The sequence below is a fragment of the Anolis carolinensis genome, chromosome 2 (genome assembly GCF_035594765.1).
Source record: "Anolis carolinensis isolate JA03-04 chromosome 2, rAnoCar3.1.pri, whole genome shotgun sequence".
NCBI lineage: Eukaryota > Metazoa > Chordata > Lepidosauria > Squamata > Dactyloidae > Anolis > Anolis carolinensis.
The window spans coordinates 276,786,549-276,800,696 of record NC_085842.1 but is presented as its reverse complement, the minus strand read 5'-3'; the positions used below and the strand labels follow the sequence as shown (position 1 = coordinate 276,800,696).

The 14,148-nt window shown below is 40.5% G+C and overlaps 1 long non-coding RNA gene across 1 annotated transcript; it reads left to right on the top strand.

Moving 5' to 3' along the window:
• The first annotated feature begins 14 nt into the window (after positions 1-14).
• On the top strand, positions 15-12,345 carry LOC134296701 (uncharacterized). The gene is made up of 3 exons (XR_010003525.1): positions 15-124; positions 813-7,418; positions 10,503-12,345. It is a non-coding gene; the product is annotated as an uncharacterized LOC134296701 (long non-coding RNA).
• Positions 12,346-14,148: the final 1,803 nt, after the last annotated feature.

Here is a 14,148-nt window from a genome sequence, read left to right as displayed (position 1 = left end):
CCAACACCCCGGAGGAGGAGTCCTCCCCCCTTCCCTGGCTTTTTAAAGCAAGAAGGACACTGAACACAATACATACCCATATCTGTACTTCTGCACAGGATGTGAAGTCATTCCTTCCCTAGAGGTTAGTGCCTTATACAACAGGGCTTGTTGCACAGTGTGTGTGTTTGCCTTGTTAATTATTATAGGAGAGGCTTGATGGGAGCAATTCTACCATGTATAGTCTTGCCTAACATTATTTGTACAATAGACATTTTTATAGGAGCGTGCACAGCTATTTGAAGAATTGAATGGAAAGATAAAATGTAAACCCCTCTAAGAAACAAAATAAACTCAGTAGGCTTGGACAGCAATAAAAAAGTGGTCTGTCTAATCACTGCATGGCTCATTGAGTTTGGGTTGTGCTTCACCAGCTTCATCATCTCTGATTCCTGAAAATATGGCAAATAAGACTCATGGTTAGAGATAACCTTTGCAATTACATAGATTAGATCAGCATAGACCAGGCATAGGCAAACTTAGGCCCTCCAGGTGTTCTGGACTTCAACTCCCACAATTCCTAACAGCCTTAGGGCCTAAGTTTGCCCATGCCTGACACAGACCCATAAAATATGTTTGAACTGCATTGAACTGCATTATATGGATCTATACTCACCATATAATGCAGTTCACACTGCATTTTTTTGGCAGTGTAGATCCAACCAAAATGTATATGTTCCCGATAATCAGATATATATCTTTGGGAGTGAGGTGGAGAATCTTTGGTTTTCCAGGTAAAAGATCAAGAGGGGGGCTTCTGTTTTCTCCCACAGCTGTGTAACTTCCTAGGAGGTGATCTGCTCCCCACCTGGTTGTGTGGCTACACTGCAACACCATCAAACTGCTGACAACGGTAGGAGTTTAACAGAAATACACTGGTCCAGATTTATGCTCATTTAACACTCTAGTATGATCTTGGCCAAAGAGTTCAGATTAGCACACATGGGTTTATAAACACTTGTAAACAATGGTAAAACAGGTTGGATGAAAATCCCAGTGAATATTAAAATCTGACCCCAATGTGGTAAAACCATATGTTGTGTATACTCATTATACATGCTGTGGAATACCTAGGTCATTTGGAGTCTCATTTTTAATATCTCAATTGGAAGGCTTTTCTTTATCTTATTTCCTCACCAGGAATGGACAATTTCATTGCCTATGATGGGTTTACAAGTAATAGAAATTTACCTTTGAATAATCGATGAAACATAGAAAGCGATCCTTGTTGCAATACAATATAATCCCTCTATCCCGGGGGAATGGGATATGTTCCAGGATTTCACATGGATCCGTAAAACTGCAGGTAATAGCAAACTATATTTAATCACCTGGGGGACCTGGAAAATACCTAGAGAGGACATATTTCATCAGGCATAGGTAAATGAAACCTCAGGTATTATTTATTTATTTATTTATTTATTTACAGTATTTATATTCAATACAAATAAGACAGACAATTGTACATAGAGATATATATAGGCTTTTCCTATCTTCAGCATTTTGGAAACGTGCTCGGTTCCGGTCATGGGCGAGGTGTGTGTGTGTGTGTGATGTCGCTCCATCTCCCTGCCGAAGAGTTGTGTTCGTAAACTTCCTCCTTGATCGAATTGTCGGCATTTTTCTGGCATTTCCTTATGGGTGCTTTAAAATACCTCTTCGCTTTTAAGTGGTACTTATTTATCTACTCACATTTTGCTTTCAAACTGCTAGGTAGGCAGAATCTGGGTTAAAGGTCAGGAACTCACTCTGACCCAGGTTTTGAACTGTCAACCTTTTGGCTGACAAGATTTTTACTGCAGTTGGTGGTTTAACCTGCTGTGCTAAAGCCTGGCCCTATGGTTTTGGTCTATTGAATGGTCTATGGAAATGGCTTTTAAGTCTGTTCTTATTGATTCAGTTTAATGTGTTTTATTGGTATTTTATGTTATTGCTTTATATGATTGAATGTTTTATACTATTTATTTGTATTATAATTTATTGTATTGTATGGCACTGAATATTTGCCTTTTTAAGTTGTAAGGTGCTCTGAGTCCCCAAGGGGAGATGGGGCGGGATATAAATAAAGTTTGTTGTTGTTGTTGGGCCTATGAATATGGGGGTCATACTGTATAGTAAATTCAGATTTAAATGTATCTGTGATTTTCCTTGCCTGACTAAACCAGAATCACATGTAGTTTAATACAACGTACAAGAGCTTATCTATTTAGTTACTGAAAAAAATTATGTAAGCTAATTTAACGTGAAATGGTGATTAGCTGTGACGGGTAAAAAATAGCTTTTTCTTCAACTCCCCAAATTGCTTGGGAGAGAATTCTGAGAGCTCTAATTCAAACAAATAATTCTGCTACTACTAGAACTAGTGCCTGGGTAGTGCTATCAACTGGTGCCAGATATTTATTTGCTTATTAATTAATTAATTAAAATAGATGTAAATTTATAAGTGTTTGTTGAATATAGTATAATATTTCCTAGCTGTCAGTGTTTCATGAGTACAAATAAAAGCATCCTAGATTCTAAATTAATACCTTTATAGGATCACCTATGTGCCTTTTTAGTTTGCTTTTATTATTAAGACATTGAATCACTGGTTGCCATTAATTAACAAAGTTTTCTAGTTGTTCTCCTCTTAAGAGTACAGTTATTTTGTCCATTATTAGCAAATCTATAATGTATTTTTCCCACTCTTCTAAGGAAGGTATCTGTGGTTTTCTAATATCTAGCATATATTGTTCAAGCTGCCACTGTCAGGTAAATTATTTTTTCCTAATTTCTTTTCTAGTTCTTCATCAGGCATGTTCAAAAGGTATATTTGTGGTGGCATTTCGAAGTTCGTATGTAGCATCTTTTCAAGGTATACATGAATCTGTTTCCAGTAGTTGTTTATTTCTTTGGATGTCCATCACATGTGATAAAATGTGCCTTTTTCTTTTCGACATTGTCGGTGCAGTTATACATCGTAGCTAATCTCTCTGGAAGGAGAGACCAACGTAGATGCATTTTATAGACATTTTCCTTTAGGTTTTGGCATGCGGTGTATTTCTTCTCTATCATGTCTTTTCCCATTGGTCTATTTTAATCTCTTGGCCTATGCTTTGAGCCCATCTAACAATTGAGTCTTTTACTATGTCCTCCTTCATGTACCAAGTCCAACTGGTGCCAGATTTTAAACAAAGAGAAAATACAATTTTCATACTGCTCATGTTTTTCAAATTTAGATAAATCTATGAATAACTGTATTAAATAACAACACATACTATGTGAAACAAATGCATATTCGTTCACATCAGTTGAAAATGCTTGTGGATGTATAATAGGAAGATATGATTTTATTTCACAGCACTAAGCTATACAATGCCTGACCAGCTACAGTCATAAACGGATATTGGGATCAATGAAGTATTGTTCACACTCCCGCATGACTAATATTCAAAGCATGGTCACTGACTTGTGAGCATATTATGAAATCGTTTTCAAAATGCTGTGTAATGATGAATATGCTATATTGTTGGATGTGATTTGCTGGATTTATTGCTGGATTTATTGCTAGCATTCCCATAGCAGTGCTTGGCAATCTAGTTGACACTGGCAAACGGCAGTAACATTGGTCAGATTTCGACTGATTAGTTGAGAGCCAGTATGGTTTAGTGGTTTGAACATTGGACTACAACTCTGGGGAACAGGGTTCTATTCCTGCTCAGCAATGGAGACCCAAGAATGACTTTATTGAATGAATCTACTATTCCACTGCAGTTGCAGATAGCAGAACCATACTAGGATGAGCACTGATATAGCAGCTCTATTTATTCATACAACTGTCCTAATTTGGCAATTCATGGTTCTTCTACTCATAATCTTCTTGCAGGTCTGCAATTTTATTTTAAGTGATTGTTTTAGCAATTTCACCATTTTAGGAGGTGATTCCCACCCTTTGATGTCATTTTAACGCCAGTATGCCAACACAGAGCTGGTAATGCAAATTATAGGCCCCTTCCACACAGCTGTATAAAATCCCACATTAACTGCTTTGAGCTGGATTATATGGCAACGTGGACTCAGATAATTGAGTTCAAAGCAGATATTGTGGATTATCTGATATTGTAAATTCTTCTACTTGGCATCAAGAGTTTGGAGAAACTCAGCATTTGGATAGTTCTTTTGGAATCAGCATTTTACAGGGGGAAATTTGGACGTGTTATGTGTCTTCAGAATCTGGATTCACTTCATAGCCTACCATTTGATATCAAAATGCAAAGAGGTCTTATAGTACCTTAGAAGCTAATTGAGAAAATACGACAGATCAAATCTACTTCCTTGGATGCAAATGGTTTTGTTACCAACTTTGTTCTTTCAGTTAGTCTTGAAGGTCCTACAAGTTCTCTTTTCATGTCAATGTATTCACTTTTTTTGTGTGTGTCAGGAGCAACCGGAGTTGCTTCTGGAGTGAGAGAATTGGCTGTCTTCAAGGACGTTGCGCAGGGGACGCCCGGATGTTTTGATGTTTTAGCACCCTTGTGGGAGGCTTCTCTCATGTCCCCGCATGGAGCTGGAGCTGATAGAGGAAGCTCATCTGCGCTCTCCCCGGCTGGGATTCGAACCTGGCAGCCTTCAGGTCAGCAACCCAACCTTCAAGTCACGAGGCTTTTATCCCCTAGGCCATCGGAGGCTCCAATGTATTCACTTATGATGTTCCATTCATTCCCAGGCAAAGTAATTTAGGCCACTTCTTCACTGCCATATAATCCATATTATCAAAGCAGATAATCCACATTATCTGCTTTGAACTGAATTATATAAATCTACACTGACATATAATCCAGTTCAAAGCAGATAACCTGGATTTTATATGGCAGTGTAGAAGGGTCCTAAGACTTTGAACTGCATTATATAAGTCTACACTGCTATATAATCTAATTCAAAGAAGATAATCTAGTTTTTATATGGCAGTGTAGATAGGCCTCACTTTGAATCAAGGGGAAGACTCCAAACAATATGCTGCCTGGATCAAAGGATGATGGTGTCCTTACTTGGCAGGTCTAGAACCAATTGGACTGATAGTTGAATCTTGTTTCATTATTTATTAAGGGTTAGCATCCTTCACTGATACTGAAGGCAGCAGGCTGTTTTCGGCGCACACACTCTGCTCTCCAACAGACTAATATCAGGGAGTGAGCGAGAGATAGAAGGAACAACCTGAAGAGCTCCCATTCATGGTGCCCAAAGTAGTTGCCCCACCTAGCCTACAATTAGGGCCAGCCTTACTAAGGGCTCATCTAAATCAACCATATAATGCGTCAGCTATGCGACACATGCCACTGAAGTATGCTGCATCACTCATTAAGGAGGCTAAAGAACATAAAGCATTACATTTGGGGTAATCACAAAATAAACCTCTGGATGCACTGCAGCATGGGCACAATGTGAACCACATCACATTTTTAAATTAGCTCCACAGAATGCAAAGTGCACTGTAGACACAAAATACGCTGATGCACATTGTAAAATTCAGAATGAAGGGGGCTATCAAAAACATCCAAGGGCATAGCTGGGCAGCAGGTGGCCAATTTATTGACCTCCTGGGAATAGTAATTAAATATCTAAATTGCTGTCACCCCCGGTGACACAGTGGGTTAAACTGCTGAGCTGCTGAACTTGATGACCGAAAGATCAGTGGTTCAAATCCGGGGAGCGGGGTGAGCTCCCACTGTTAGCCCCAGTTTCTGCCAACCTAGCAGTTTGAAAACTTGCAATTGTGAGTAGATCAATAGGCACCACTCTGGCAGGAAGGGACCAGCATTCCATGCAGTCATGCTGGCCACATGACCTTGGAGGTGTGTACAGACAACGGCAACTCTTCGGCTTAGAAATGGAGATGAGCACCACCCCCCAGAGCTGGACACAACTAGACTTAATATCAGAGGAAAACCTTTACCTTTACCTATGTGACTTAAAGTGAAATGTGTCAAGCAACATACATTGCTATCACCAATGTAGATATTTCATGTTTCATTTCATTGTCTAGATTGGAACTATCCTTACATACCAATCATGCTCATGTGTTCTCCTTGGCCAACACTTTAGATAATGACTTGCATCACTTTAAATTAATAGCAGATTATATAGGAGATGAATCAAATCATGTGCTCTGGCAAAAAATTAACCCACAGAGATTGCATATGCAAAGATTTGCTATCGCCTACTCATCGTTCATCAACATTTTGATGCCTGCAGACTCAGCTCTCAGGAGGAATTAAACTGAATGTAATTGGGTTTTAAATAGTATTATGAAGCAAACTTTCTGTTGCCAAGTTACACTTTGTTTTTGAGAGGTTTGTGCTCCGCAATAATGAGATACCCAAGTGCATTATACACCAGACATAGTCATCTGGAGGTGTGCCCTTCAATCAAGTTTTCTTTATTCTTTCTAAGAACTTGAAAATGTTAATCTCTTTTTTAACCCAAAGCCAACAGGGTGTGAGTAGAAATTATCTGAGGCAATTTTTCAAATGCAAAAACATGAAAGATTTATTTAAACTTCAAAGCAGGAAAAAACACAACAGGTAATGTTATGAAAGATGGAAACATGCTACACATGAACTCTTGGAAGGGGCTGACTATCATTTATTGGCCTCAGTGCAAACTGGTGACATTGTCCTGTACATGCCATCATATCAGCCATGAAAAACATTTTTGAAATTATCAAGTTAAATAAAAATTGCTTTTTGAAAAACACCAGTTTTTGCTAATTCTGATTGATAACCCTACCAATGACATTGACCCAATTTATTTGAATACTTTATTTTTGTCCTGGTCTTGTACATTTCAAAATGACACACACATACAGAATCAATTTCTCATGCAGCTTCCTACTAACAAGAAACATGGGGAAAGTGCCATATTTGCTCCTGCCCCATCGTAGAACACCTATAGTTCTGTGTGAGTGCTACCTTGCTGAAATGTTTTTCAGATCCTGTCAATATGCATAAAATCTTAGTATCTCTAGTCACTTCACTGAAAAACAGTTGCAGTTGTTTCTTATCATTCTTATGTCATGATATAAGTGTGATTAATATATATTTCCTCCCAAAATAATTTTTTTCAGGTGTAATATTTCTCAAAAATTGCAATCCCTTGCATAAAACTAATATACAGCTGAGATGATGATGATGATGATGGTGATGATGATTCCAGCTATGATCTGAGGAACCCCTAGTAACCTTTTGTGGAATATTAAGGTTAACATGGTGGCGCAGTGTGTTAAACCGCTGAGCTGCTGAACTTGCGGATCGAAAGGTTGCAGGTTCAAATCCGAGGAGTGGAGTGAGTGCCCGCTGTTAGCCCCAGATTCTGCCAACCTAGCAGTTCGAAAACATGCAAATGTGAGTAGACCACTCTGGCAGGAAGGTAATGGCATTCCATGCAGTCATGCTGCCACATGATCTTGGAGGTGTCTACGGACAACACTGGCTCTTCTGCTTAGTACCAACCCACAGAGTCGGACACGACTGGGCTTAATGTCAGGGAAAAACCTTTACCTAACCTTTACCTAAGGTTAAGCAATCCTACTGGCTCAGGAAGAAACCACTAGTAGTAGCCCCAAATAGATTTGTCAGGTGTCCCTTATTATGAAGGATATGCCCTGTTTCAGTTTTGGAAAGTTACTCTTTTACAAAGGCTGAATAAGATGCCTGCACCCCAGTCCAACGGAGAAAGCAACAGGATGAACATGTAAAATCTGCTAGTAAAAGCCAGAGCTGACTGAAAAGTATATATTAAGGGAGGGGGAAAAAAGGGAGGGTGAAGGGGAGGAGTGAGCTTCCTTCTCAAAGTGAAGTTGTTTTGAGGACTGCCAACACCCTTATATTTCCCTTGTCTCTTTTTCCTTCCCTCTAATTGGAAGGTGTGGCTCTGGGATGTTAAACGCCATATGATGGGACAGAAACCTACCAAACCCTTTTCTCTTTTTTCTGGGCATGAAATAATGTTTGCCTTTTCTTGATTTTTGAGAAAATGCCAGGCTCAAGGGGGGCGGGGGGCTAACAACAGTTACATTGTTCATGTTCTTCTACTGGTGGATTGTTCTGTGGCTTGAAAATGTATTATCAGTAGAGATCTCTTTGATGGCAGCAACTGGCACCTCTGTCAATTCTGGCTGAGGTATCAATTAGCTGAACACACCCAAAGGCTTGCATCCAGTGGCTGTCACAAGGGCTAGAGACTTGTTCTTAAAAAAATAATCCAAGTTTATAATCCAGGCCAGATGACAGATCAGATGAGCACCAGGTAATATAGCTTGACTGCAGGTGAAATCTGGCTAAACAGCAGGGATGGCAACATGTAGTATATATACTTTGGAATGAGAACCCCCAGAGGAAGGCAAAGGCAACCCATCCCTGGACAAATCTTGCCCAGAAATCCCTGAGATAGGGTCATTTTAGGGTCCCCATAAGTCAGAAAGGACTTGAAGGCACAAAGCAACAATAGTTGTGGTTCCCTAAATGAACAAGGTTTGCCTACAGGAGTGGTTCCCAGCCTTTTTTTGACTAGGGACCACTTTGACCAGGGACCACTCTTCAACATTTGTGCCAAAAAGGTTACAAATCAGCTTTTGGTCAACTTTAGATTCAGTTTGGTTATTTGGGGTGCTGATTCAGAAAATTGCACTGGATAGACCACATCAGCTCTAATTTCTGATACAGAATATCTGCCATCCAGTAGTACAGGAGAGTTTCACTTATTCCAACATAAACGGGCCGGCAGAACATTGGATAAGCGAATATGTTGGATAATAAGGAGAGATTAAGAAAAAGCCTATTAAACATCAAAATAGGTTATGACTTTACAAATTAAGCACCAAAACATCATGTTATACAACAAATTTGACAGAAAAAGTAGTTCATTACACATTAATGCTATGTAGTAATTACTGTATTTATGGATTTAGCACCAAAATATCACAAAGCATTGAAAAAATTGACTACAAAAATGCATTGGATAATCCAGAATGTTGGATAAATGAGTGTTGGATAAGTGAGACTCTACTGTAATTATCTGCTCGCCCACAGAAAACCATATTTAATAATCTAGAGCTGATGTGGTCTATCCAGTGCAATTTTCTGAATCAGCACCCCAAATAGCCCCAGAAACAGGCCTAAAAACTTAGACACCAAGGTGCCCCTGCTTCCAGGTGCCACATGGGGAGGGTGGGAGGAGGAGAAGCAGCAGTCAGGAGGCATGTATCATGCTTTTCGTGGGTAGTCGGCCTCTCCCCTTCCAACATCCCCATTGTCTCGGCACTATAAAAGGGTTTTGTGAGACCAGTTGTTATCGTTGCAAGGGTGCAGTAATGGCGAGGCCATGTAACATATTTTAGCTCTTGGGGACCACTGGTGGTCCACAGACCACAGGTTGGGAACCACTGGCCTACAGGTATGAAAATATTATGCACTGGGCTATATTCCCGAATCATAGCAAACATCAATTTCTGTGTCTCTGTGTGTAAATGTTTGTGTGTCTCCCATCCTTCCTTCAAAGAGCACATCAGTGATTCATTCTCACTCATTTTTCTCTCACTGTCAAGCTGGGAGACTGAATAGTCCATGGTCACCCAGTGAGATTCTCACTTAAAGGTATTTAACTATCCTGGCACTTCCATAACTACACATTTGGTGACAAAGTGGAATTCCAGAACAGAATTATAGAGTTGGAGGAAACCACCAGGACCATCTAATCCAACCCCTGCCATGCAGGAACACAACAAAGCACTCTTGATAGATGGCCATCCACCATGTTCTGGAATCTGCAGAAAAGCCTTTAATGAGAAAGCGGGGGAGTGTCTTTCTATTTATTATCATGTTTTTATTTTTTACTATTTTAAAGTAGTGATGTTTTAATATAGTAGTTTATTTAATTACTTTTAATTAGGGTTTAAGTCATGTGCCTCTTTTTCATTTATGATGGCAGCTGCCTTGGGTTCCATTTTGAATACAGGGCTGCTGTTTTATCCATTTTCCTGTACTTCATGTCTTTTACATTGCTAATTACGTATTTCTGCTTTGCAATCCATTTGGAGTTCTTTAATAACTGAATAATCAGGATAGAAATGCTTGAAGCAAAACAGATAAACAAGGAAAGAGATTTTCTTGTGCCAGCACAAATACTCATTGCTTTTCACCTGTGTAAAGAGGAAGAAAACTTTTTGTGGCCCAACTTGATGTCATGTCTGTGACTCAACATTTCCTCTTGGGCCCAAGGCCAAGTTAATGAATTGCAAATGCCATGCTCTCAAGGCTAAACTGGGTGCTACATTTACTATATAATGCATTGCCAAGCTTCATTTTTTTCCTTAATTCAAAGTAAGTGGAGACTGAACACATTTGTGCAAATGCAAGATTTCTTTAGTCCCATAAGGACTTAAAAAATTAAATTAAAACGAAATTTTCTTTTTTTTCTTTACCCACCAGGAAGAACATTTATGAGGAAACTGGTAGAAAGAAGGTTACCACTAACTTTCCATTACTAATATATGATGCTGCAACCAGATATAGTGAAGACATCTACACTTGTGCTTTGCTACTCTGCTGCTGAGTCCGCATGCCCAGTGTGGAATAGATCTCACCACGTTAAAACAGTGGATGTGGCTCTTAATGGGACATGCCACATTATCACAGGATGTCTACGCCCCACACCACTGGAGAAATTATATTTTTTAGCCGGTATTGCACTACCTGATATCCGCTGGGAAGTAGCAGCCAACCATGAAAAGACCAAGGTAGTGACATCTCCGGCCCACCCCCTGTTAGGTATCAGCCAGCACATCAATGCTTTAAATCAAGAAATAGCTTTCTAAGATCTACAGAGATACTTGCCTGAACAACTCAGAAAGCGAGAGGCCAAAAGTGGCAGGCTAAAACTCGGAACCTCAATCCATGGCTGAGACCAGATGAGAGACTTCCCCCTGGGCACACAGAAGGCTGGGCGACATGGAAGGCACTGAACAGACTGCGCTCTGGCACCATGAGGTGCAGAGCCAGTCACCAGAAATGGGGCTGCAAAGTGGAGTCCGCAACATGCGAGTGTGGAGAAGAGCAATCCACAGACCACTTACTACAATGCAGTCTGAACCCTGCCACATGCACAATGGAGTGACACCAGAGACACTCCAAGTGGCCAGATTCAGGGCAAAGGACATTTAGTATAATGCCAAGTTTTTAACTTTGGTTTCTAAATACATTACAGCTGTACCCCCAGTTTTGCTTCTGATACAAAAAATAAAGGCTAATATGTGGTGGTTCTAATTTACACTCTTCTTCTTCTTCTTTACTCGTTCAGTCGTTTTTGACTCTTCGTGACCTCATGGACCAGTCCACGCCAGAGCTCCCTGTTGGCCATCACCACCCCCAGTTCCTTCAAGGTCAAGCCAGTCACTTCAAGGATACCATCATCCATCTTGCCCTTGGTCGGCCCCTCTTCCTTTTTCCTTCCATTTTCCCCAGCATCATGATCTTTTCCAAGCTTTCCTGTCTTCTCATGATGTGGCCAAAATACTTCATCTTTGCCTCTAGTATCCTTCCCTCCAGTGAGCAGTCGGGCATTATTTCCTAGAGGATGGACTGGTTGGATCTTCTTGTGGTCCAAGGCACTCTCGGGATTTTCCTCCAGCACCAAAGTTCAAAAACATCTATCTTCCTTCGCTCAGCCTTCCTCATGGTCCAGCTCTCGCAGCCATAGGTTACTATGGGGAATACCATTGCTTTCACTATGCGGACCTTCGTTGCCAGTGTGATGTCTCTGCTTTTCAGTATTTTATTGAGGTTGGCCATTGCTCTCCTCCCAAGAAGTAAATGTCTTCTGATTTCCTGGCTGCAGTCTGCATCTGCAGTGATCTTCGCACCTAGAAATATAAAGTCTGTCACTGCCTCCACGCTTTCTCCTTCTATTTGCCAGTTGTCAATTGGTCTGGTTGCCACGATCTTGGTTTTCTTGATGTTTAACTGCAACCCAGCTTTTGCACTTTCTTCTTTCACCTTGGTGATAAGGCTCCTCAGCTCCTCCTCACTTTCAGCCATCAGAGTGGTATCATCTGCATACCTAAGTTTGTTAATGTTTCTTCCAGAAATTTTAACTCCAGCTTTGGATTCGTCAAGCCCCGCACGTCGCATGATGTGTTCTGCGTAAATGTTTCATAGGTAGGGTGATATTTGCAACCCACTACATGTGGAAAAACATCCCTGTTTGTTCTTTGCATTTCCAACATTTGTTTGGAATATTTTGATAACACTTTGCCAATTTTTGTGGCGTCATGTACCATTGATAGAAGATTTTGTACTAGTTCTCCTTGAGGTCACTCGAGTAGGTATATCTTATTCTTTCATTCTAGTCCTTCTCCCAGGCTTCCAGTTTTATAGTATGTCCGATTCCAGTTTTTCAGTAGGTTAAATGTGTAAATCACCTTGAAGAAAAGGCAGGATATAAATAATGTTAATAGAAATAGAAAATTAACAACATCACCATATGTTCAGACTTTGCTTGATTAAAAAACAACAACCCCTATTGCACCTTTATTGTCACTCTTTCTAGTAAAAACAGGTCTCCAGGCAGCTAAAAAATAAAGATGCAGATAATATGCAGAATAATAGGGGAAATATTGCAGAAGACCTTTATTTATGGAGGAATTGTTGTTATCTTAATGTTTATCCTACCTTTCTCCCCATAGGGTCTCAAGGCAGCTAACAACGACATGAGATAGGCTTGTGTGCCACAATTCCCCTTAAAGACCTAAAGGATTAAAGCTTCTCTAAGGACTATTTTGCTAAATACATTTCAAAGCTAGATTTAATTGAGAATTCATGGCCTTGGAATGCGGAAAGATGCCCCCCACTATGCATATGCTTGGCCTCCATCCACTCACTGGCTACTTGGCTGCTCTCCACCTCCTTGGCTTATGTATCATGTGCTGATTTGACTAATTAAATGGTGCAAAATTGTTCTTATGTATGTACCTGGGGGATAAGACACCTAAGTAAAACAAAGTGGCTAATTAGTTGAGGCGTCTCTATAAACCCTGACAATTTGGCCGGATGATGAAATTCACTGCAGACTGAGGCTGGAAAAGGTGCTATAGACTTGGTATTTTTACCAATATGTCTCCATTTCCTTCCTTCCTTCCTTCCTTCCTTCCTTCCTTCCTTCCTTCCTTCCTTCCTTCCTTCCTTCCTTCCTTCCTCTTCCTTCCTTCCTCTTCCTTCCTTCCTCTTCCTTCCTTCCTTCCTTCCTTCCTTCCTTCCCCCCGCTTCCTTCTCACTAGCTGTACCACAACTTGCAAAGAAACAGCAGAAGTAACACTTATTCCGGGTAATGCTTGCAAAAGGTAACTAGTAGCCAAAACAACTGATTAAAAGCAACATGTTACTTACAGGCTGTGCTGGAAACAGAACAGTAGCCATTACAAGTGTCTTATCATAGAAACCACAGCCTCCCTTCAGCTGGCCTTGTTCATTCTGGAGACACCTTTCAAAGACACTGGCTTTGAGCGCAGCTTATTTTCCATCTCCAATTTGGGGGCGTGCTGGAGGAAAAGGGGGACCTTGGATCTTTTGTTGTTTGCCTTCAAGTTGTTTCCAACTTATGGCAGCCTTAAGGTAAATCTATCAGCGGACTTTCTTGGCAAGATTTGTATGGGGAGAGGGCATTGCCTTTGCCTTCCCCTGAGGCTTGCCCAAGTGTGACTTGCCCAAGGTCACTCAGTGGGTTTCCATGTCCAAGTGGGGATTTGAACCTGTCTCTAGAATTATAGTCCCATGCTGGAATTAGTATACCACACTATCTCTCCAGGCAGTCAATAATTCATTTGGATCTAGCAGATCAAGAACCATCTCTAGGTTATCATCATGTTTGTATTGCTCTTAAGTACCACCAGAACACCATAGGTGGGCCCGTAGCCAGGATTTTGATTCGGGCGGGGGGGGGGGGGGGAGGCTGTGTCTGGGTGGGCAGAGGATCTACCCTAGCAAAACTTTCATATCGTTATTCCAATACCCCCATGTATATGGGATATATTGAGCATGGTGATCAAATCATGATATGAATAAACATAACAGTTTAAATAAT